This window comes from Panthera onca, chromosome B3, assembly GCF_046562875.1.
Source record: "Panthera onca isolate mPanOnc1 chromosome B3, mPanOnc1 haplotype 2, whole genome shotgun sequence".
In the NCBI taxonomy this organism is placed as follows: domain Eukaryota; kingdom Metazoa; phylum Chordata; class Mammalia; order Carnivora; family Felidae; genus Panthera; species Panthera onca.
The window spans coordinates 110,719,360-110,742,741 of NC_138344.1; the positions used below are offsets into that span (position 1 = coordinate 110,719,360).

The 23,382-nt window shown below is 45.5% G+C and overlaps 1 protein-coding gene and 1 long non-coding RNA gene across 3 annotated transcripts in view; both read left to right on the forward strand.

Moving 5' to 3' along the window:
• CHURC1 (churchill domain containing 1) overlaps nucleotides 1–23,382 on the forward strand; it is a 417,546-nt gene that overhangs the window by 221,761 nt on the left and 172,403 nt on the right. The gene's annotated exons all lie outside the window — the stretch shown is intronic.
• Nucleotides 12,026–23,382, forward strand: part of LOC132669993 (uncharacterized) — a 64,091-nt gene continuing 52,734 nt past the window's right edge. For both annotated transcript variants that reach the window (XR_013556063.2, XR_013556062.2), the window contains exon 1: nucleotides 12,026–14,369. This is a non-coding gene — a long non-coding RNA (uncharacterized LOC132669993). The remainder of the gene's footprint in view (nucleotides 14,370–23,382) is intronic.

Consider the following 23,382-nt stretch of genomic DNA (forward strand, 5'->3'; position numbering starts at 1 on the left):
AGCAATGAAAAAAAAAAAAAAAAAGAATGAACAATAAGCCCAGACCTGGGGGATCTGAACAAGGATTCCCAACTTCTTTACTACCGGTATGGCCTTGGGCAAGTCACTTCACTTCTCTGGACTGGTTTCCAGACATGTAAGCAAAGAGATGGGCCTAAATAATCCCCTTTAAAAGCTACATTATAGGCTTCTGATGCTCAGAACTCAAATGATCATTGGCAAAAATTTATTGACCACTTTCTCTCTGCCAGCTAACCTGTAGGGATCTCTCAGGACAAGAAACATTTTCCAATTTCTCAGTGTCCCACAGGTTATTCTTCGGTGGCTGCAGCCCAGCCACCTCTCCAGGGCCAGTGGGTGGAGGTGGTAGGGGGGTGGGGGGGGGAGAGAAGCATCTTTTGACTCAATTACTCGTTTACTGATCACCTACCTTTCCTGCCTTCCAAGTTGGTGGTTGTCCCCAATGGCTGCTCCATTTGATCCCACATCGTGGGATTCCCGGAGCACCACCCACCTAGAGAGCGGCCCTGGCCTCTCTCTGGGCAGTAATACAGTTTCCTTCTCAGTCTCATACGGACCTCCTGCTATCTTTCATCCTGTGGAGCTGCATTTGCCTCTATGCCCCGGGTTTGTTCAGCTGTGTTCTCCTCTGCTCTGCAGGCTCTCCGTCACAGGACGCCGTCACAGCACCGTCGAAATTCACTTTGCCTTTCCCTCTGCCCTATTCGCCAAGCAAGTGCGTTCGGCATTTCGGCCGTGGAAATTCTCCGGCCCTCTTTGCTCTTGCCTAAAATGGAAACCTCCGTGGCTTTGCAGAAAAATTCCACATTCTCCCACAATCCGAACTCAATGGCTATTTGTTGAGTACTTATGATCTGCTCGGTTGTTGTTATGTCCTCAAGGGGCTTATGATGCTGTGGGTGAAATGAAACAGACACACGGGACACAATGCGAAAACAGCAAAGCACAGTCGTGTCGTCAGTGTTATCGCGAGGTGCCAAAATGTGTGGCACTAGAATACCGTGTCTACCACTAGCAGTGGCTCCTGCCATGCGCCCACACCTCGCACACCTTGCCAACACCTCTTGACAAACCTATGAGCCGGGTATTATTGTCCGTGATCTACACATCAGCAAACTGAGTCACAGAGAATTTAATTAACTTACAGTCTCATGGGCGATAAGACAACCCGGCTCTTTTCAACTCCAAAGTATGTGCATTTGTAATCTTAACTCTGTGCTGAACCACTGCTCTGTGAGCACCATGAACGGGGGGGAGGGGGGAGCCTCTATGTGTTTTTGCTCATGACTATTTTCCAGAACCATTTTCTTAGTGCTTACCATAGTAAATGCTCAGTTAAAAAAAACAAAAAACAAAAAACCCCAAAGCAACTGCAATATATATATATATATATATATATATATTGCATGCTACACTTCTTCTGGACAGAAACATCTATAGGAAAAGCTAGACAAAACGGTCTGTTTTCTAGAGTCATGGTAGGAGGAATACTGAAGGGTTTGGAGGATTACCAAGTTCAAGCTCAGCCAACCCAGTAGACTAGGGATGGGCTTGATTAGAAGGCAGAGGGGGAATAGAAAAGGAGAGAAAATAAAACAAAAACAAAAGCCGCAGCAATAACAACACACACAAACAACAGCGCTGCTCCTCTCTGAAGGTCTCTTTGAGACCTTCTAGCCATCCCTCGTCCTGCCCTGTTCCTCCTGTGCACGCAGCCCCTCTCAGTGCTGCTTTTGTGCTGCTTATGTCTTGAGTCTCCCACACGGTGGGCCTCAGGAGGGCAGGCTCTGGCTTTACCCTGCTTTGTATCCCCTGTGGTGGGTTGGTTCCTCAGACCAAATGTTTGCTGAAATGAATTGAAATTAGGAAGTGTACCATGCCACCCAGCCTTCTTCTTTTATTCCTTCTGTTTCTTATGTGATGCTTTTTGGGAAGTAGCAATGATATGGGAAGAAAGAATGGCGGAGAAACCCCTTGGTAGTTGTAAGGAGAAATGATTGTGGTGCCATTTTTTTTTTTTTTTTTTTTTAAAGCCCTGGGTCTGATCTGTCCCAGATTGGATTCCCACTCTTAGAAAAAGGAAAAAAAAAAAAGGAAAGAAATGAAGCTGTATCTCCCCATCGAGACAGCCTGGAGGGTCTGCCTCAAAGAGGATTGAGGGGGAAATGTTCAATTTTATTGATGTGTTCTGCTGGGTCCTTCTCTCCAGGACACTGTTTAGTGCACCGAGTGAAGTGGAAAATAAAGAACAGGTGAGCAATCAGCTGTGAAAAGCTTTAATGGACCCAGTACCCCTTTGGGAATGAGGCAAGGCTCTGGCTGGCACTCAGGACCAACACTATTCCAGTTCAGTGGGCTTTGTTTTTGAAATGGGAATTTAACTCCCTCAGGTGGCCCCAGGATGGAGGAAGAGTACTGCATTTGGCAACAGCAGCATGGCGGCCCCTTTAAAGAGAACCAAGGCCGCCGTCCCAGAAGGAACCCCTTGGCTCATCAGGGGCCTTTGGGAATTTTGAGCTTTCTGGGTGGGTCACGTGACCCCGAGAACAAAGCGATGTTGTGACCACCTGGGCCTTCAAAGTAATGGAGCTGAGACCATCCTGGAGCAGAGGCTACCACGGGCTGGTGTGGATCCAGAACTAGGGGGCTTGGGACTCCTGCAGCATCTCAGCGGGAGCCCCGGGGTGGGCGGGCCTCTTTTAAGGTCTCTGGAGTGTTCTATGGAGAATGAGGCCTTGGATTTGGTCTAGGAGGCTGGGAAAGGAGGTCTCGCTCCGAATATCGAGGAGGAGAAGGATGACGAAGAGCAGGCCGTCTGTGTTTACTGTACTGCAGAACCTGAGCTAAGTACCGTATTTGTTAACGTGTGAGCGATACCTTCACTCCCTACCACTAACAAAAATTTGGTCTTTGCCGGTGAGCTTCTCTTCTCTCCTACCCTTTCAGGTCCTTCTGGCTACTGAGCTTCTGCAAAGGTAGGACTGGGGGAGTGGCTGTAGAGGGAGGATCAGGGAAGCAGGGGAAAAGGGAAAGGTTCTTCTTGCTGGGCCCCCTCCAAAGCTCTCCCTCATTGTGGAGGATGTCGGTACTGGGCAGAGCGTAGATGAAATCTGAAAATGAAGTGGGAGAAACTTAGCTCCGTCAACCTGTGTCGCAAATATGGGATGGGGAGGAATGAAGAACAGAAAAACAAAATCTGTGAGATGGGTGTTAGGGAGCGTTGCCAGATAAAATACAGGACACCAGTTTCATTTGAATTTCAGATAAACCGGTAATTTTTGTAGTGTAATGTATATGTTTTTTAGTATAAGTATGTCCCAAATATCGCATGGGAAATATTAGTACTTAAAAAAAGATTTGTTGTGTATCTGAAAATCAAATTAAACTGCGCATCCTTTTCTGTTGCTTGTTTTGTTTTGTTTGGCTAGACTCGGTAAGTCAAGTGCCGTTGGGAGAGTTTTGTGAGATTTCTAGTGGGGGCAGGGCAATTGGGCAGAAGAATAAAAGATATTTTATGAAAGGTTACGGTGGGTTATAGACTGGACCCTCTCTTACGATCTTTGAGTGATACTTCTGTGATCAGAAAGCAGTACGAATTACATTCGCCTCTAGGACTATCTTCTTCAAATGTAACTTCATGCAGAGACTGGATGGCGGGAGACCCTGGCTTAGGTCTGGGGCATACATATATTATCTCATATAATCTTTACCTTTGTGTAAGGTAGGCAGCACTGTTTTTTTGTTTTTTGTTTTTTTTTTTTAACATTTTTTATTTATTTTTGGGACAGAGAGAGACAGAGCATGAACGGGGGAGGGGCAGAGAGAGAGGGAGACACAGAATCGGAAACAGGCTCCAGGCTCCGAGCTATCAGCCCAGAGCCTGACGCGGGGCTCGAACTCACGGACCGCGAGATCGTGACCTGGCTGAAGTCGGACGCTTAACCGACTGCGCCACCCAGGCGCCCCGAGCACTGTTCTTGCTTTACAGATGAGGGAATTAAGGCTCAGAGGGGTTAAATAACTTGCCTAAGGTCACATAGTAGACCTTGTAAGTAGTGGAGCTGGATTCTAAGCCTAAATTCATGTGACCTCCTGGGCTCTAAACCTAAAGCCTTAAGAGCCCACTTCAGACTGAATCTCTACTTCCCAGCTAAATGCCACTAGGATATGCGTGTGTTTCGCAATACTTGAACATACGTGACAAATGCAGGTGGAATGGACTCACGGATTTGTAGCATTCGCTTTTCAGTTGAGGAAACGGATATCTAGAGAAGATAAAGTTCACACAGGTAGTAGCAGAACTGAGACCAGAACCTGGACCCATAGAGGGCATGCAGGGAATGAGAGCTCCCGGGGGCAGCTGCAGAAAAGTGAAGCAGGTCAAGCTGACAGCCCCCCTGTTGTCAACCTCCTCCTGCCTCATCACCTCACCTGTCCCCCTCCCACACCCCATCCTCTTCCGGCATTGAGCCGTGTCCTATTTCCACGTGTTCCGGCTCTGAGCCAGCTGTCATAATCCCTGCAAGGTGTTAGACGATAACAGCTTGGGGGAGGATCATAAAATGTTGGCCCAGTGGAGGACATTAGAGGTTATAGAAGTCTGCAAGGAGTGTGTGCTGGGACAGATATTGCAAGAGATGCCAGAGGGCCTGGCCACCAGGCAGCCTGGCAAGGTGGCATTTACCTTGGGGCATTCACTATGGTCCAGCACCTGGTCTGTTCCCAGCCTTGCTACTCCAGACGCTCCATTTTCTCATGCCCTCAGTTTGACTGGATGAGCGATGATCACTCATAGGAACAAAGCTCAGGGAGCAATACAAATAAAAAAGCCAATTTATTAATGTACAATAAGACATAAAGCTGGTGAAGTGACTGGAGCCCACTCAGTGCTTTCTCTCACACAGAATGAGAAGCTGCACGAAGTCAAAGCAGCAACTGGCTGTTCAGGGCTTCTGAAATCAGTGCAGAGAGGGCGTCAGGCAGAGAAGCCCAGAATTTAACGGCATTGAGTGCTAAGGTCTGGGGCCACTACTTTTACCAGAAAGAAGTACCTGCCAGAACGGCTGGACGCATGCCCCCATCAAACTCGGCATACTCACTTTCTTCTGGGCAGTGCTGGAATATGGCGGGCATCAGGCCAGGAGATAAACAGCATACTCCAAAGAGTATAGTGATTGCAGAGAGCTGAAGAAGGAATTCTTTTCCAATGTGTTTTGAAGCCAACAAGAGATGATGAAGCACCCCTGATCTAGCCCCAATCTGGCAACCTTGGGAGAAATTACCATCTCCAGGGCAAAAGGAAGAAGCAGTTGTCAGAAGCTGGAGAAGCCGGTAGTTGCGGCCCTGAGGGAGAGAGCATTTCCACAGGATCCAAGGCCTCGGTATGGGAATAAACACATCATTGCCAAAGCTGTCTAGCAGGGAGGGAACTGAGGAAGAAATACTTGGGCTTCTCGCTCCTCCTGTCCTTTGATTCTGCTTGTGTCTCCCATTGGCTGAACCCAAGTAGAAGCCAGAGAGCTTGATACGATCTGTGGAAGCCGGCCTCTTGGGTCACAATCTGTGGAGGCTGGCCTCTCGGGTCACAGAGCAATGTAGGGAAGAAGGAGAACAGCTCTAGATGGGCAGAGATCCCTGCTACATGGGCCTGCAAGCATTGCGCCTTTTCTTTCCCACACTTCCTTCCAGGCCACCCTGCTTCTGCTTGAGACCATCCAGAATAATCCCCTTCATCTGGTTACTCAGTATTCTTCCAGCTGTGAGAGCTATTTTTCTCTCTTTCAGATGACTCTAGGTATCTCTGTTCTGATCAGGTAAATGATGGATTTATAAATGTAATCTTATAATCTTATTTTCTTTGTTTTCTCATGGCTTTACGGCTAGGGCGGGCGCACCTCACAGGGGCTTCCATAAACCAACGTAAGTCAGCCCCAGTAGATAGAAGAATTAAGGGCAGAAAGAACTCAAGAGCGGGCCAGGGCTCTCTCAAGATGGCTGTCTTGCCATCACTTTACCAGGAGTGTTTGCATTTTAAAAAAGACTCTTAAATATACAAAATTTAAGGCCTGAAAGAAAGTCTCTCAAAAGGCAGCATTTCAGTTTAGTATTGGTTAAGTGCGGCGGGCTAAATAATGCCTCCCTCAAAGATGCGCACGTCCTAATCCCCAGAACCTGTGAATATGTTGCCTTATGTGGAAAAAGGGTCTTTGCATGTATGATTAAATTAAAGGTTTTGAGATGTGGGGATTATCCTAGATTATCCAGATAGAGCCAATGTAATCACAAGGGTCATTATAAGGGAGACAGGAGGGTCAGAAGCTGGGAGAGGAACTGTGACAACAGAAGCAGAGGTTGGATTGATGTATTTTGAAGATGAAAGAGAAGGGGCCATGAACCAAGACATCAGGAAGCCTCTAAAAGCTAGAAAAGGTGACAATTCTTGCCTACAGCCTCTAGAAGGAACATGGACTTTGATTTCAGCCCCACAACACCCATTTCAGACTTCCGACATCCAAAACTGTAAGAGAATAAATTTGTGTTGTTTTAAGCTGCTAAATTTGCAGTCGTTTGTAACAGCAATCATAGAAAATCAACACAGAGGATATCTTGGGGCAGAGGCTCCTTTCCAACAACCTTTAATCACAGGCTATACCAAAACTTGCTTACGGTGGCATTTTTGCCAACCGATCTTGGGTCTTTGTACAGACACCAGTGGGCTGGAATCCTGAGTGTAAAAGCTACCCTAGTTAACTGTCCCATGACATGTGCAACTGATGTTAACATGGTTTCTGCCCTGATAAGCATATTCCCAGCCCTGTCCTTCACTGCTCACCAGGCCAAGGTTGCTTGGGGTCCCCATCTCCAAGACTTTTGAGCCCAGAACTGCATTCCCAGAAAGTGAGAAAGGCAGGCAGAGGTGGTGAGGAGACCTCTCCAGGCAGGGATGGTGGCCAAAAAATTTGAGGAGTGACACAAAGGACTTTGTTTTCCTCTTGTCACTCTGTTTCAAAAATAGCCCAAGGAAATGGTTTTGAATCTGCTTTGAACTGAAATACTTGGGGGGGAAAAAATCCATGGCGTGAACTTCAGGTCATTTAGCAGATTTCCTTAATTTTATTCTCCACCCCTGTCGTGACCCCAACAGGCTCTTGGAAAAGGTCCTTCTCTGTAAAGCTGTTTTCTTTCTTCTTCAATTAAGTCACACACACTAAATGGAAATGAAGAGGACATCGCTTAAAATGTGCCTTTAGGATGAAATGGAATATGAAAAGGCTCAAATCCATTTTGGAGACAGCCTCTTCTGTCAGAAATCAATACAGCCCGTGCATTCTACAATGTGCCAGTTCATAAAGTAACAATGGCTCAAACTCTCAATTTAACATTTTCAAAGCTGATATTAAATTCCAAGATTTTATATCTGCTGTTGCCCATTTAGGACCAAGTTATAAATCTGAAGTCTCTCCCCAGCTTACGCGTCTGACAGTGCTCGATAAAAACTTTTATAATCAAGTTCGAAAAAGAATCACAAATCTCCATCTTGTGATTTTTAGCTTACGACAATCTGCGTAAAAAACATCTCCCTGCCTTGATGTTTGTCAATATTTGTCATTTTAAGAAAGGGGTAAAATAGAAATGCTATGTAAACTCTTACCTCTTGGATAAAAATTATGGTTAGTAAAGGATTCAATGAATAAGACGTCTTCACAGCGGCATTTATACAGAATGACAAGGAAAAGCCAGATGGAAATTCAAGTGACAACCATGATTTGCTACCTATGGCATTCACAGTGAAACAGAAGACAGGCCATTATCTGGAAGTAAAAAAAAAAAAAAAAAAAACAAAAAAAAACCGCACCCCACAACAACTTTTCTTTGCTCATTAGCATTTATTCCAGTCCTGCAGGCCAGCCATGCACCCATCCTTCTAAATTATCCTTAGGCTAGAAATAAAGAGGCCAGTTTTACCCATAAGCCTGTTTTTGGTGATCTTCATTCTTCAGAGCCAGAAACAGAAAAAAAAAATAATAATAATAATGAGAAAGATATTTTATTCAAGCAAGTTGGAGTCTGAGTGTTTTAAATTTTCCTGTCTGTAAAGAGACTGGAAACAATACATATACACATATACATATGTAAACACCCACATACGCACAAAAACACATGGATAAATACATATTACTAAAATTAGGAAGATAAGCATGGGAATGGTAAACATCAAATTCAGGACAGTGGTCACCTCTGAAGAAGAGGGAGGGGGACATAATGAAGAAGACACACAGGAAACTTCAGGTGAATCTGTAATGTTTTACTTTTCAAACTGAATAGTTCACAGGTGCTCATTATAGTAATGTCTATGCTTTGGTTATATGCACATCTGCCAAATGTTATCATTAAAACAAATTGTTTTTAAAAAAATTTTTAATGTTTATTTATTTTTGACAGAGAGTGAGAGACAGATCATGAACAGGGGAGAGGCAGAGAGAGAAAGACACAGAATCAGAAGCAGGCTCTAGGCTCTGAGCTGTCCGCACAGAGCTCAATGCGGGGCTCAAACTCACAGAGTGCGAGATCATGACCTGAGACAAAGTTAGACGCTCAACCGACTGAGCCACCCAGAGGCCCCTCATTAAAACAAATTTTAAAGAAAGGTTAGGGTTGTGTGAGGTTCATTTCATGTGTCAACTTGACGGGGCAAAGGGAAGCCCAGATAGCTGGTAAAACATTATTTCTAGGTGTTTGTGAAGAGAGAGATTAGCATTTGAATTGGAGGACTGAAGAGACCCATTCTCACCAATGTGGGCAGGCTTAATCCAATCTGTTGGGTGTCTGAATGGAAGTAAAGGTGAAGGTGAAGGAGGAATTCTCTCTTCTTTTTTTTTTTTAAATTTTTTTTTTTTTTTAACATTTTTATTTATTTTTGAGACAGAGAGAGATAGAGCATGAACGGCGGGAGGGCCAGAGAGAGAGGGAGACACAGAATCGGAAGCAGGCTCCAGGCTCTGAGCTGTCAGCACAGAGCCTGATGCGGGGCTCGAACTCACGGACAGTGAGATCGTGACCCGAGCGAAGTCGGACGCTCAACCGACTGAGCCACCCAGGTGCCCCAGGAATTCTCTCTTCTACAAGACAGAATTGGAATGTTCCTCTTCTCCTGCCCTGGAACTTCAGAGATTCTGGTTCTCAGACCTTCGGGACTCTTGACTGAATTATACCACTGGCTTTCCTGGTTCTCTAGCTTGCAGACAACTTTTTGTGGGACTCTGCCTCCATAATCATATGAGCCAGTTCCCATAATCTCTCTGTCTCTCTCTGTCTCTGTCTCTCTCTGTCTCTGTGTCTCTCTTTCCCTCCCTCCCTCCCTACCTACCTATCTCATCTCCTATTGACTCTGTCTCTCTGTTGAACCCTGACTAATATAGGTTGGGTCATCAGAGAAATGGGGAAACGAGGGAACAGTTCAAATGCGATTCAAATTCAACACGGCTTTGTTACTCTGCCCAAGGTCTCTTTGCTAGTTCTACATTGGAGTGGGGACCGAGAGGTCATGTCAGTGACAGGAGAGGCTGGAAGTCCAAATGGTGTGCTGGATTATTTATTTATTTATTTATTTATTTATTTATTTATTTAATGATTTGCTGGCTTATAGTGGCTTATGAAAGCTGACTTATTTTCAGGAATTTTACATGCCATCAGTTAAACACTTATTAAACATTAAATTACATAAGCTTGCAATTAAATAAATTATATTGAAAGCAGAGTAAAATAACTACTTAAAACATCACATCTTAACTATTTTACTACTCGATACTATTATCTATGCTCTCGAAGTTGTTTCTATGTATTGTATCTGTATGGTGGAAATACTCTTCAATTCACACCTTTACAACTCTGCATTCAGTGACACCATGGAAACTAGGAGACTCTACTGATCAGGGCTCCTTGCTGCCCACCCATCCCCCATTTGAGAACCTGTTGTTAACATTTACCAGCATACCACTGGGTGGAACCCAACTTCTTCAGCAATTTCTTGCCTCTAACTTCATTCTGAACATTCTGAATTCTCAATCACCAAGAAAAACTCACCCCTCTGCCAGGTTTGGATGACTTCTGCAAAACCAACTGGGTAGCTTCTTGAGGTATTAGGCAACTGGGTAGAATTTTCAAAAGAGAAATGGTCTTTTCTTTCTGTACATCCCCAGACCCCAAAGTATCAACTGTCAATGTCTCTCGTAGTCGCCCATCAAGGGTGCATTTGTCTGTTGGGATAATTCCAATACCAGATGTCACATTGTTGGGCCAGAGGCCTCTGTTTGGCTACCCCTGTTCTAATTCTCTTTCCTTTTTCAGTCCTGACTTGTCTTCAGCTGGTCTCGGGCCTTGATTTATGTAATGTAAGGAACTGGCAAAGGGGTGGGACACTGGCCAGCAGAAACCATGGGGTGTGTAGGCTTGAGCAGGTGGCCTGATGGCCAAATTCTCTGCTGGATTGAAGGCGTATCCTTTGGGCTGTGTCCCTGCTGCCAGTAGAGCCTGAGGCATCTGGAGTTTAGCAAGGAACAAACAGGGGCTGGTTGAAGAATTATCTCATCCTGTGCCTTCCTTCCCCGCCTGTCAGCGGCGCCTGGGCCTGGGGCTTCAGCCCCCTGAACACCAGCCAGAGTCAAAGAACAGTATTGCTTCTAAAGGGGGTGGAAGGAACTTGCTTAGTATTCAGAGAAGTCAGAGATGCTGCTAAGTACAATCAAAAGTATAGGTTCTCTCTTGAAGTGGATCTTGACTTCTTCCCCATTCCTAGTTCCTCGCCAAGCCATTTCAAAAATCAGCTTCATGAGATATTAAAAAACACTCTAAGTATCCATTAATAGGGAACAGCTTAAGTAGATAATATTCTGTCTTAAGAAGGAAAATTAAATGTCAATGAAAAATTACCTTTCCTTTTGAATATTGTATCATGTAAAACTTGTTAGAAATGTAACATTTAAAGGAAACGAGCGGGGGCCCCTGGCCAGCTCAGGTAGTAGAGCAGGCAACTGTTGACCTTGAGGTTGTGAGTTTGAGGCCCACGTTGGGTGTGGAGACTATTTAAAAATAAACTCTTAAGGGGCGCCTGGGTGTTGCAGTCGGTTGAGCGTCTGACTTCAGCCAGGTCACGATCTCGCGGTCCGTGAGTTCGAGCCCCGTGTCAGGCTCTGGGCTGATGGCTCGGAGCCTGGAGCCTGTTTCCCATTCTGTGTCTCCCTCTCTCTCTGCCCCTCCCCCGTTCATGCTCTGTCTCTCTCTGTCCCAAAAATAAATTAAAAACGTTGAAAAAAAATTTAAAAATAAACTCTTAAAGAGCTATAAAAAATAAAGGAAACAAACTAAATGGTTATGTTGTAGGGATCACACAGCACATGAAAAATCTACCTTCTACTATTGAATCCTGTATTCAAAAAGAAAAACTGAATTGTTTTAGGTAGAACTAACTATATTCACTTGTGGTTTAGGATAAAATTTCCAGTGACTGCAAATAGGTTTAAAAAGTGCTGAAACGCAAACAATTTACATGAAAGGGAAGGTAACACCCTCTAGAAAACTGACAGAGAACTCAAAAAGTGGCTCCGGGGAGAAAAGATCTTTAAAATCATAACGTGAAAGAGACATGGGAAGAATTCAAATGAATTATGTCATGCAATGTGAGTGTGGGAAAAAGCCATATTCCTCCCTTAGAATGTTATTTTATACACTATATGATTTTAAAGATGTACGTGCAGCTAAACTAACAGATGGTTTTAAGTTAAAAATCATGTTTTAGGAGACCAATGGCACAAGGAAAAGGGCACAGCAGTGATTAAATCAGTACACAGATTCTTGGTATATAAAAACTATCTATAAATACAAATACATGTGATATACATAAATGTATATCAATCTGGAAGAAAAGGCACCAAAAACAATTAGTGGTTGTAATTGTATGTAAGATTACAAGTGACCTTTATTTTCTTCTTTATATATTTTTCTAGTTTCCAAACTTTACACAATGAATAGTCATGACTTTTAAAACAAAAAAGAATCTTATTTTAAAAACAACATGAGGGTGCCTGGGTGGCTCAGTTGGTTAAGTGTCTGACTCTTGATCTCAGCTCAGTCTTGATCTCAGGGTTGTGAGTTCAAGCCCTGTGTTGGGCTGTGTTGGACTCTGTACTGGGCATGGAGCCTACTTTAAAAAAAAAAAAAAGATTTAAAAACAATATGATAGGGGCGCCTGGGTGGCTCAGTCGTTAAGCATCTCACTTTGGCACAGGTCATGATCTCACGGTTCGTGAATTCGAGCCCCACATCGGGTGAGTTCAAGCCCCCCTTTGGGTGAGCTCGAGCCCTGCTTCCAGTGAGCCCCACTTCTCTCTCTCTCTCTCTGCCTCTTGCTCACTTGTGCCCTCTCTTAAATACATACATACATACATACATACAATAGATAAGACATCTGCCTGGAGCCCTTGTCTCCAGCTGTGCACTCGTGGATCGTCCTGAGTATAGTAGTGTGGAGTAGAAATGAAATTATTAATAGCTAACTTTCACTGAGTATGAATCGTGTACCCAGCAATGTACGGAGTACTTTGGATTATTTTATGTAATCGCCACCCCAGTCCCGTGAAGTTGGCATGTATACTCTGATTTGATAGATGAGGAACTTTAGGATCAGAGAGGATTAGTTCTTTGCCTAAATCATACAACTAGTGAGTGGGGGTGCTGACATTTAAGCCCAGGCAGACTGACTCCAGAGGCCACACTCTCAGCTTTGGCTCTTTGCCGTGCTGCCTCCCACCACTCCAGGATTCCAGAAGCTAAGTGGTCAGCCCACGGGGAAATTCCTAGCCAAGTGTCCCGAGTATTTGTTTTCAGCCTCAAACTTCAAGGAGCTGTAAATTTTAATGGAGTCAAGCCAGTTCCTTACCTGGGATTGTAACGTTTGGGTGAATAAAAGTTTGAGATGAGTTTGTTGGGTAACATGTTTTCACCTACTTTAGGGGCAAAAAGACTTCCCAAGGAATGGGACAAAAGGATGCGCTGGTTTTCAATGGGGTCTTCGAGGATGCTTCTGGGGCTACTCGGGTAGCAAGGAAGAGATGTGGATTATGAGGGCTGAGCAGACCAGGGATGGAGCACCACTTTGGGCACTCTAAGTAGTCACAGGCAGCAGAGTCAGAGAAGCCAATGGAGGCTGTGAGAGGGACCAAAGACTAGCTCCGTTCAGCAGAAGAAAGGGGATTGGCACTACCGGGCACACACAGTGTGCTGGGCATTCACGTTTGCTCTTCCATTCTATCCACCCCACAAGCCCATTTATGTCATTATCTCCACTTGACCATGGAAGGAGGGGAGGCTCAGAGAGATGAACCCATCTGAGCGATTGAGCAAAAAAGGCCAAGATTTAAATTCTTGTCTTCCTGGCTCCAAAGGGTTTCTGTTCTTGTCAGTCAGTGCCTGGCAGGAGATACTCTAATGGAGTAATTGAGGAGAGTTTAGCAAAAGGGCCCCTGACAAAGGTGTGGGCAAGTGATTGTGTTCAGAACATGCGACCCCAAAATACAGCACCTTGGCAGATTGAATATTTTAGGCTGAAGGAGTTTGAGGAAACAGGAGAAGGAGGAAGGTTACTTTGACCGCCCCTGGGCCCTTGCCCTTCTTCTCTAAAACAGGTCATAAAACCCCCATGTGAAAGGTACCCTCCCTGTACCAGGAGGAAGGAAGACATTCTTATCATTATAGGCCAGGGGATTGGGACTGAGAAATCTGTGGAAACAAACCTTGTTAAATTAACCCTTATCTTCCTCGTGATTTCTTCACCATTAACTCCCCCTAGCCTAAGGATTTGTCTTGTCAAATCCTTACAAATTTACTGCTTCTTTGTCTGAAAGGTATAAAGCTTCCTGTTCTGTTCACTTCTTCAGGTCTCTGTCTCCTGCGAAGGCTTCCAAGTGCATGTAAAAATTTAATAAAAGTTACATAATTTTGGAGGGGCCTGGGTGGCTCAGTGAGTCAAGCGTACAACTCTTAATCTCGGCTCATGTCTTGATCTCAGGGTCATGAGTTCAAGCCCCACATTGGGCTCTGCACTGGGTGTGAAGCATACTTGAAAAAGTTTTTGTATGATTTTTCCTGTCAATCTGTCTTTTGTCAGTTTAATTTTCAGACCCATCCCGGGACCCTATCATTTATCCATAAAAGGCATGGAATCCTGACACGTGCTACAACATGGATTCTAAGTGAAAACATCATGCTAAGTGAAAGAAGCCAGATGCAAAAGGACAAATACTATAGGATTCTACTTACCTGAAATACATAGAACAGACACATTTATAGACACAGTAAGTAGAGAAGAGGTTTCCAGGGCTGAGAGGACGGTGAATGGGGAACTATTGTTTAATTTATTGTTTAACAGGTACAGAATTTCAGTTGCGGACGATGAAAAAGTTCTGGAAACAGATAGGGGTGAGGGTTGCACAATAGTGTGAATGTACTTAATGTCACTGAATTGTGCACTTAAAAATGATTAAAATGGTGGGGTGCCTGGGTGGCTCAGCCGGTTAATTGTCTGACGTCGCCTCAGGTCATGATCTCATGGCTTGTGGGTTTGAGCCCCGCGTCAGGCTCCAGCTCGGAGCCTGGAACCTGCTTTGGATTCTGTGTCCCTTTCTCTCTCTGCCCCTCTCCCACTCATGCTCTGTCTGTCTGTCTCTCTCTCAAAAACAAACATTAAAAAATTTTTTTTAAATAATTAAAATGGTTAACATTTTATGCTACGTATATTTTATGTCCCCTTTCCCCCAACACACAAGCCTTCCCACTGCCCAAATCAGAACTCGCTCTAAGAGGATGCAGATTGCCAGAACTCTTAGGTTTTCATTGTGGGGTTTAATGGCTCTTTGAACTACCTCATCATCCACTTTTTTTTTTTTTAACCAACAGAAAAACAAAATTCCCTAGCCTGACTCTAAATTTTTCCCTGGGGCCCTCTAAGCCTGATGGCTTTTCTGGTAACGCAGTTTTTAAAAAAATGCTGATTTATTTTTGAGAGAGAGAGAAAGAAAAAGAGAAAGAACTAGTGGGGGAGGGGCAGAGAGAGAGGGGGACAGAGAATCTGAAACAGGCTCTGTGATGACAGCAGAGAGCCCCGCCCAGGGCTCGAACTCACAAAACTTCAAGATCACGACCTGAGCTGAAGTCAAGCACTCGACCCACTGAGCCACCTACAGTGCAGTTTTGTGGACTGATGGCTCTGGGGAAGGGATGAATCCTATTTTATTTTCCTTTTTGGTACTGAGACCCCCACCCCACCTCAGAACGGCTGCCAGCAGCCATCTGTCCCTGTTGCTGGGGTTGAAGGGAGAGCGGCTCTGAGTGTCTGCCTGGGGACAATTCAGGGCCTCAAGAGGTTCCCAAAGAAACTGCTCTAAGGTTATTCATTTGATGGGAAGACACTGGTGAGACGAGGAATGAGTTTTGGTGGGGTTGAGCCCAAGGCCCGTGTGGAGAAATGGCCTGGGAATGGATTTTGACAGATCCCACCCAGTGGGTGGCTGAAGGGGTGAAGGAAGCTCTGTAACAAACCCAAAGCTCGTTGATGTACCCCCCACCTGCAAGGGTGGGGTTGGGGGCAGGCTGGGGAGCCCCCAGACCCTTATGGACTGAGTAGGCTTCCTGGACCACTGGTTTAATGTTGTGTTGTCACCATTTTGAAAGTCTTCATACATACATATATTTTTAACAAGGGGCATCACACTCTTCTTTTGCATGGGGACCTGCACACTGTGTAGCCGGTCCCATCCGTAGGGTATTAGAGGGAGAAATTCCACCTGAAGGCAATGGGCCAAAGGATCAGGTGGGAAGGGACCGGGACCTCCAAGTTGTAGGTCCAGCGACAGCAAGCGTGGTGTAGCAGGTGCACAGGAGACAGGATCCAACTTCTCCACCAGTCCCTTTTATGAGAAAGCTCTCCAGGCAAACCCCAGACTCTGGGGCAGGAGGGGTGGGGGGTGGTGAGACCAGTATCTGCCTGTGCAGGTCTACCTTGTTTTCTCTGTTGCTTTGTCCTTGGGTGTCATTCAGTCCTAGCCTGGCCCTGTGTCTATTATTCATGGTTAGCATTTTCATACCTAATATTTCTACGTGTTCTTTACACTTCTTTTTTTTTTTTTTTAATTTTTCAGTGTTTATTTTATTTTTGAGAGAGAGAGACAGAGTATGAGCAAGGGAGGGGCAGAGAGAGAGTGAGACAAAGAATCTGAGACACAGAATCTGGCTCCAAGCTGCCAGCACAGAGCCTGACGCGGGGCTCAAACCCACAAACCGCAAGATCATGACCTGAGCCAAAGTCGGACGCTCAACCGACTGAGCCACCCAGGGGCCCCGTTCTTTACACTTCTTGCTTCATCCCGCATATCTTTTGTCTCTTTATTTCTACTTGAGGCTTGTTTTAGATTCTTGGTCTGTTTGTCCCTGTTCAAATCCTTCTGCTTCAAATCACATGGGTGGCTTGTGTGGTTTGCTGTTGTTCTTCTGAAGGAGTAACAGCGCTCCAGGTAGGAAGCACACATTCCCCAGAAGCGCTGGTGGCTCTGTCCTGTACTGTGTGCCGGAGAGTGCACAAGGCAAGGCCCTGGTGTGAGCCACCTCCCCAGGGGCTTCTCAAGCCTTGTTGCTATAGTTATTGTTGTTGGTGTTGGTTCCCGGAATCCCAGTTTCCCTCTGTAGTTTTTCCAGCAGAAATTTGGGAAAGGGAGCCAGTGGCCCTGCTGGTCTGCCAACGTGGCAGATACTGGAAGTCTCTGGCTCACGGCTATTTCTTGCGTAACCCATCCACACAGTATTCTCCCTCCCTTGTAGATGGGTGAAACCTATTCTATCGTAAGTTGCTAGGTATGAGCATTTCTCCATTTTAATCGGTCCGCTTCAATTCATTTACAAAGGGCCGATCTATTGCTACTGCCATTTAAACAAGATCCTGATAGTGGAGACTTATATGCAAGGTACATGTGAGGAGATTGCTATCGTTCCTGAATTCTGATTGGGGGAATTTTCTTGCAGTATCATTGGCCAAAGGTCAGGCAATTATGCAGGAACATGTTCTCACTTTTTGGAGAAGGTATTTAGGGATGAAATATTATGATGCTATAATTTATTTTAAAATATGTAAGCATTTTGGGGTACCTGGGTGGCTCGGTCGGTTAAGTGTTTGACTCTTGATTTTGGCTCAGGTTATGATCTCACCATTAGTGAGTTCGAGCCCTGTGTGGGGCTCTGAGCTGTCAGGGCTCTGGGCTGACAGCTCAGAGCCGGTTTAGGATTATCTCCTCTCTCTGCCCTTCCCCTTCTCTCTCAAAATAAATAAATAAACTTAAAAATAAATAAATAAAATACTTCAGCATTTTTAAAAACGTTTATTTATTTTGAAAGAGAGAAAGAGAGAGATGTGGGAGGAGCAGAGAGAGAGAGAGAAAGAGAGAAAAAATTCCAAGTAGGCTCCACACTGTCATCACAGAGCCCAATGTGGGGCTCGAACCTACAAACTGTGAGGCGACCTGAGCCGAAACCAAGAGTTGGATGCTTAACGAACTGAGCCATTTAGGTGCCCAATACTTCAGCATTAAAAAAAAAAAAAAAAAAAAGGAATTTATAAAATGAGAATTGTCAGTCCCTAAATTTACATTCATAAGACCATAGGTTGCAGGAATCACTCTTGTCGGGAAGTATTGTTTCTCTTTTATACTGCACATAATCTGCCTCACATTGTATATAATCATGTTATTTGTTCTATGTAAATGCTATGGTTTGGACATTTGTGCTCTCCCCCCACCCCTAAATTCATATGTTGAAATCCTAATGTGATGGTATTAGGAGGTGGGGCTGTTAGGAGGTACTTAGGTCATGAGAAGGGAGCCTTTATGAATGGGATTTGTGCCCTTATAAAAGAGGCTCCAGAGAGATCCCTGGCCCCTTCTGCCAAGAGAAGATGCTGTGAGGAGGGACTGACCATGAACCAGGAAGTAGTCCCTTGCTAGAATGTCACCATGCTGGCACCCTGATCTTAGACTTTCAGCTTCCAGAACCATAAGAAATAACATTTTGCTGTTCATAAGCCGCCCAGTCTGTGGCATTTTGTTACAGCAGCCTGAATGGATTAAGACAATAAATATTTGGCAATATCTAATTTCATGAATTCTGCAGAATTAATGCCCATTTGACAGATGAGAAACCTTCATTTGGGACTGGAATGGGACTGGAAAACCTGATTGCAAATGGCTTATTCCTGAGACTGTCGACTGGAGGCCTTAGTTCCTCCCCACATGGACTCTCCACAGGACTGCTTGACAATGTTCACAGCACAGGGGCTGGCTTCTCCCAGAGCAAGTGATCTGGGAGAAAACAAGGAGGAAGTTGCAATGTCTTCTGTGACCTAGTCTTGGAAGTCCTTTCTGCCACATTCTATTCATTAGAAGAAAGATAGTAAGTGAAGACCACCCTCAAGGGGAGAGGATTTAACTTCTAACTCTGGAAAGGAGGAGAATCCAAGAACTTGTGGGTATATAGTAAAGCCACCACAGGGGTCACCAGTCCAATTTTTTTTTTTTTTTTTTTTTTTTTTAACTAAAATGGGATCATATGGTATGGAGGACTTCATATTCTACATTTTTGTGTTTATAAACTCAGATCTCCTGGATTCAAATCCTGCCCCTCTACTTAGTAACTATATAATCTTGGGCAAGTTACGTAACCTCTCTACCTCAGTTTCCTTATCTACAAAATAAGAGTAAAATTAAAGCATACCTTATAAGGCATTGGTGACAAGCATGAATTAATACATTTAAAGAACTTATAATCATGTCCATCACGGGATAGGCAGTATATTTTGGCTCATCATGTCAGCAAGGGTATTTTTAAAAAATCTTGGGGTGCCTGGGTGGCTCAGTTGGTTAACTCTCCAACTTTGGCTCAGGTATGATCTCACAGTTTGTGGGTTCAAGCCCCACATTGGGCTCTGTGCTGACAGCTCAGAGCCTGGAGCCTGCTTTGGATTCTGTGTCTCTCTTTCTCTCTGTCCCTCCCTGGGTTGTGCTGTCTCTCTCTCTCTCAAAAATAGACATTAACATTTAAAAAAAAATATCTCAATCACTGCATAATGTGTTATTATTTGGTCATATTGTACCTTAATTCCACTATTAGATCTCTTCTAGTTTTTTTTATTACTGTGACATGATAAAAAATATATTTGGTCTCTGCTTCCAGTTCCTGACATAGAACTCCCAAAATCTCATGAAATTTCCTGATAGGAGTCTCTTTTGTTCTAACGAGGTAATTTTCTGTGGGCTCCTGGATAGCTTCAAGAAGAGGAACTGGTCACCGGAAAGACCAAGTCATGATTATAAGTCTGAAGCTTTCAGCTCCACCTCTCATCCTCCAGGGAGGGGAGGGGCTGGAGATTGAGTTAACGATAGTCAATAATCATGCCTACGTGATGAAGCCTCTGTCCCTAAACTTCGGGGTTCAGAGAGCTTCTGGATTGGTGAGCACATCCACATACGAGGAAGCTGATACACCCAACTGCATAAGGACAGAAGCTTCTGTGCCTGGCACCCTTCTGGACCTCACCCTGTTCCCCTTCATCTGGCTGTTCATTTGTATCCTTTATAATATTATTTATAATAATATAAGAAAAATGTAAGTAGATGTTTCTTTGCGTTTTGTAAGCCTTGATAACATTATCAAGCCTGAGGAAGGGGCTATGGGAACCTGGATTTATAGGCAGTTGGTTAGAAGTGTAAGTGATGGGGGGCGCCTGGGTGGCTCAGTCGGTTAAGCGTCCAACTTCAGCTCAGGTCATGATCTCGCGGTCCGTGAGTTCGAGCCCCGTGTCGGGCTCTGTGCTGACAGCTCAGAGCCTGGAGCCTGTTTCAGATTCTGTGTCTCCCTCTCTCTGACCCTCCGCCACTCATGCTCTGTCTGTCTCAAAAATAAATAAACTTTAAAAAAAATTTTTTTTAATTAAAAAAAAAAAAAGAAGTGTAAGTGATGGGATGCCTGGGTGGCTCAGTCAGTTAAGCGTCCGACTCTGGATTTCGCCTCAGGTCATGATGTCATGGTTTGTGAGTTTGAGCCCCACACCAGGCTCTGCACTGACAGTGTGGAGCCTGCTTGGGTTTCTCTCTCCTCTCTCTCTCTCTCTCTCTCTCTCTCTCTTTCTTTCTTTCTCTCTCTGCCCCTCCCCTGCTCACATGCATGCTCACTTACATGCGCTCTCTCTCTCTCAAAATAAATAAACTTAAAAAAAAAAAAAAAAGAAGTGTAAGTCACAGCCTGGGACTTGCAATTGGTGTTCGAAGTGGAAGCAGTCTTATGGATCTGAACCCTTAGCTTGTGTGGTCCATGCCAACTCTCATAGTTTGTGTCAGAATTAGAACAGTTGGTGCATGGAGAGTTGGAGAATCAGTTGATGTGGAAACCCCTCCCCCCATATTTGGTGCCAGAAGTGTTGTGAGTAGAGAAATAGTTTTTCTTTTAATTGCTAATATTAGTAATACTGTACCAAATATTTAGCTACATTACTGTAGCTAAATATGTGAGCAGAGGATGGAACCCTTTGGAATGTGTACACAATTTTGCATATATAAAAGGCTGGGGGTGCCTGGGTGGCTCAGTCGGTTGAGGGTCCTACTCTTGATTTCGGTTCAGGTCATGATCTCACAGTCATGAGATCCAGCCCCATATTGGGCTCTGTGCTGAGTGTGGAATCTCCTTAAAATTCTCTCTCTCCCCCTCTGCCCCTCCCCTGCTTGTGCACGCCCACGCTCTCTATGGGGGGTGGGGAGGGGGAGTCTGTTTGTGGAGAAAGGAGTCCATAGTCTTCATCAAATTCTCAAAGAGATTCCTAATTCAAAAGATGTTAAGAGCTGCTTGTCTAAGATCTAGTCCTCAGCCACCCAGGATGAGGTCCTGGATGAAGGGATTGGAGATGTGGTCATCAAGGTCAGAAGCACACATTCGCACCAACCAAGGTTCCGGGGAAGGTTCGGAGGCGCCTCAATCACATGAGCGGTACATTCCTATGTTGTATTTCATGGCAGCTTATTTCTAAGATGATTTCTGTAATTGACTAGTCTGACCACCTTATTATTCTTAGCATAACATCAAGTAACTTTGTGGTCTTAAGATCTGTGATTCTTCAGTCCATTGTGTCTAGGCTAATCCCATTTGGGGGTTATGGGTACGATGACTCCAGTGCGTATATGCCATGTACTAAGCATTCTATAGCATTTGTTGGATAAATGAATGAATAAATGGAAGCATTGTCAAAAGTGGAAATACATACAAGGAAATGCAAAGAGGAAGTGGCCCTTGTTTGTCAGGCTTTGGAACGATTGAGCTTTTGTGATGATGAGCTTTTGTGATGACAAGAAACCCTAGAGAGGAATAGGGATCCCAGCATCCTGGTGGAAAAAGGAGATGGCAGTAGATGCTGCAGGGAAATGTTCTAAAGCTTGGGCTCTCAAAGAGCCAGGTTGGGTGTGAGGATAACGGACTGATGTCTCCGACAAGGTGGTGGGGGTGCAGGCAGCAGGAAGCACCTGGTCTCATGCGTGGGACCAGCTCCTACAATGACTGCACTCACTGCCACCCATGAGACCATCACGGGACACATCCACCCTGCAGCTGGGAGCGTAGCGTCCCACCCAGGGCAGCAGCCTGGTGGTGCTTTGGATGCCCACCTCCCACTGGTGGCGGCCTTTCATCTGAGCCTGAGCAGTGGCTCAGAAACCACCCACCGTCCAGGCCAGTGGCCCTTCAAGTTTGGTGTGCACCTGAATCATGTGGGCACCTCATCTACAATGTGGATCCCTAGGCCTCGCCTCTGAGAGTGTCACTTAGCAGGTGCGAGGTGGGGTCCAGGAGTCTACCGATGGCTCACAGACCACCTGTGTTCATTCAGGTTCACTGAGAAGCAGATGCCAAGATGGGATCGGCTGTAAAGGAGATTTTGGAGGGAAATGTCTATGAAGGATAAAAGGGTGGGAGCCCAGGAAGGGGGTGAGCTCGGACCCCAGTGCAGTTCTGGCCCCAGTGAAGGGGAAGAATAGGCAGTGAGGAGACTCAGGGCAATTGTACAGATTAGAGGGAACAGTGACTACAAGACTGCCCTTACTTCAGACACCAGCTGCAAGTTCAGAGTCTCCAAGACCATTCTCAGGGTTCCATGATTTGCTAGAAGGACTCATGGAACTCCCTGAAAGCTGTTAGACTCATGACTAGTTTATAGGGAAAGGATATAGATTAAAATCCGCCAAGGAAAGGAACACATAGGATGGAGTCCAGGGACCAGACCCAGAGCTTTCCTTGTCCCTTCCCCCATGGAGTCAGGACATATTACTTTCCAGGAATCTACCTGAGACTATGCATGGAGTGTTGTAAACCCAGGAAGCTTACTTAAGCCCTGGTGTTCAGAGTGCTTATTGGGGCTCCGTAATGTAGGCATGGTTGATTGACTGTCCACTTAGGGGATCTCTGTCTCTGGGTGACCCAAAGCTGCACCCTAAACCATATTGTTCTTCCTGGTGTGGCCAGCCCCCACCCTGAGTCACACTGCTGTTATTTGGCCAGCCCAATGCCCCCCCAGGCAAATGAAGATTATCTCCCAGGAGTTAGGGGTAAACGTCAGATCTCTTTTGTGCTAGATTAATTTTTTTATTACACAAGTGGGAAGAGTCTTAGTAGTACGAGAAATGTTCAGGCAGATACACGGGGAGGCCCTGAGCCAAAGCTGCTTGGGAGGAGTCCTGGGTCTCTCAGGAATGACCTGCGTTAGTCCATCCCCGGTTCCCCAGTGCTCAGCTTGGGCTGGGTGTAGGCCTAGGGAGTGTGGCTTCGGTGTGAATGTGGGGGTGGAGCCCATAGCAGGAATGCTGAGTGGCGGCTGTCATCTTCATGCCACAGGGACGGTAGTGGCAGCGGCTGGGTGAAGCTGTCCCCCTCCACCACCCCCCCCCCCCCGCCCCGTCTTCCTGCAAGGCTTCTTTGCCTGACATGTTTGTGTTCCCCCCCCCCTCCCCGCCCCCCAGCCTTGTGGCTCCTGCAAAGAGGAAAAGGATCTGCGCAGGGCTCTGGACACAGCAGTGGCAGTTGAGGTCCAGGCCCAGACTGTGCTCCCCTCCTGCCGCAGCCTTGTAGGGGCTCCCGCACACAGGACAGAGCAGGGACAAAACAGGAACAAAGGAGGTCAGGGTGTGGATGGCAGCTTAGCTCCTATGAAGGGTCACTCCTGTGGCTTCTGCTCTAGCTGCGGCTCCCCTGGGGTCCCTGCAGCTTGGCCCCAGCCTCACACAGGGGAGC